This window comes from Otolemur garnettii, unplaced genomic scaffold, assembly GCF_000181295.1.
Source record: "Otolemur garnettii isolate 467f Iridium unplaced genomic scaffold, OtoGar3 scaffold00588, whole genome shotgun sequence".
Lineage (NCBI taxonomy): Eukaryota > Metazoa > Chordata > Mammalia > Primates > Galagidae > Otolemur > Otolemur garnettii.
In genome coordinates this window covers 3086-5263 of record NW_003852983.1, presented here as the reverse complement: position 1 = coordinate 5263, position 2178 = coordinate 3086, and positions in this window count along the sequence as shown.

Below are 2178 nucleotides of genomic sequence, written 5' to 3'. Positions count from 1 at the left end.
CCCCCCCCCCGCCCATGTTGTCCCACATACATATGTTAAAATCTGGTCCCCCTAGGGTTGGGGCACGACATGGCATCCTTGGTATTGGAGCCTAGAAAGAGAGAGACACATAGTCGTTGCCTCCAGGGGGCTGTGTAGACCAGGGTGCCCACCTGAGCATCACACCCTTCCCCTACTGAAGGTTCCAGGGGACAGGCAGAGCTGCCAATCTGGGCGAGAAACTCCATACTATCCAGGAAAAGCTCCAGATTCAGCCTGTACATTCTCCTAGGTGAAGTTTTTTGTCCCCTGGCACATTACTCTCCAAGGGTAAAGTCTGAAAGAACCCGTCCTAATGTTGTTTACATGATTTGTCCATTTTTAATCCTAATGTTTTTCTTTCTATGGAGATGTTGGAGTTTCTCGTAAGTCCTCAATATTTATTCCCTGTCAGATGGGCAGTTCCCAGATATTTTCCCCATTCTTTTCTCTGGAGACTGTTCACTACTTCCTTTGCAGTACAGAAAGAAGGATTTTGGTTCAATATAATTCCACTGATGTAGTTTTACTTCTGGGAGAGGCTCCCAAATGGTCACTCAGGTGTTACTCATTAAGTCTCCTCCCAGAACGATATCTGGAGTAGTTCCCTAAAAGTTTTCTTCTAGTAGGTTTGTTGTTTCGTGTCTGAGGTTCATGGTTCTTATCTGTGTTCACTTTTTTCTTTTTTTTGGCTTTAAGAGAGTGTGGTGGGGGTCCAGTTTCATTCTTCTGTATTTGGATATTCAGTTTTCTCAGTCCCATTTACTGACGAGACTCCTTTACCCAATGAGTGTTCTTGGCACCTTGGTTCAAAATCAGCTGTAGATTATTAGATGCAGATAGGCAGATTTGTCTCCAGTTTCTCCACTGTGTTCCATCAGACTGTGCACCTGTTAGTATATAGCAGTGCCATGCCATTTTGCTTAAGACAGCTTTGCCAGAGACATTGAAGTCTACTAGGGTGATCCCTCCACCTGTCTTCCTATTGCCCAGGATTGCGTTGGCCTTTAGTGGTTCCATAGAGATGTTATTTTTGTTTGCTTCCTATTTGTGTGAAGACTGTCATTGTTATTTTAGTAGAAATTGAAGTGCATCTGCAGCTTGCTTTGAGTAAGACTGTCATTTTAACAGCACAATTCTTAAGATCGTAAGGCCTAGGCTGACTTTCTGTTTGTGTGTCTCCCCTGCTATTCCTTTTCCCAGTGTTTTGTGTGTGTGTGTGGGAGGGGGTGGGTTGTTGTAAACGGTTTCCATTTTGTTCGTTACTTTTATTCCTGCGTATCTCATTACATTTTTATACGTATTATAAATGGGGTGCCTCTTGATTTCGTCGTCAGTAATTTAGTTATTTTTTAAGAGCCAAAATTACAAATCTAAGCAGACTGAAATAAATGTTAAAGATTGAAAGTTGAATAGACTGTAGCCAACTTGAAGAATTTTTCTGCATTTCATTACCTTGAGAAGAATAATAAACATATTTTTATAATTATTTCTGTTATTTGGCACATCAAAATTTTTCTAAGTAAAGAAATTAGATTGAAGTCACTAAACAAACTTAGTCATGAAGTTAAAAGTCAGTAGGTTGGGAAACAGAACTGCTGAATTTTAACCTAAAATTTTCCTCGGTAGTACATTTTCAACCCTGCTTTGAATATAGGAATTCAACGTAGCCATTCATTGTGTACAAAGTGGAGAAATACATAGACTACATATAGAGAGATGTAGCTGACCCATACGAAAGGTTGACAGAGATTCAATTAAAAATAATCTTAGAAGGCTCACTGGTCAAGGAGTGGGGAGACAATAGTGAAAAAGAACATGAAAATAACATGGGTGAGGAAATGCTCTGAACCCAAGTAGAGGGCGCATAGGGAAAGCAAAAAACAAGAGGAGAAAGTAATGTGAGGACATCCAGAAAGCAGAAGCTAGGTATGTTCCCTATTTCAGATGAGGGCCCAGAGCACCATCTTCAGAGAACCTGGAGACCAAGGCTCAGGGTCGCCCACCTCCCCCCAGCAGCATCTTCAACATCCACAATGGCCTTGTCCTTCTCTGTCCTGATGGCCCTGGTGGCACTCAGCAGCACGCCCATCTGCTCTCTGGGCTGTGATCTGCCTCAGTCCCACAGCTTGGGCAACAGGAGGGCCTTGATTCCCCTGG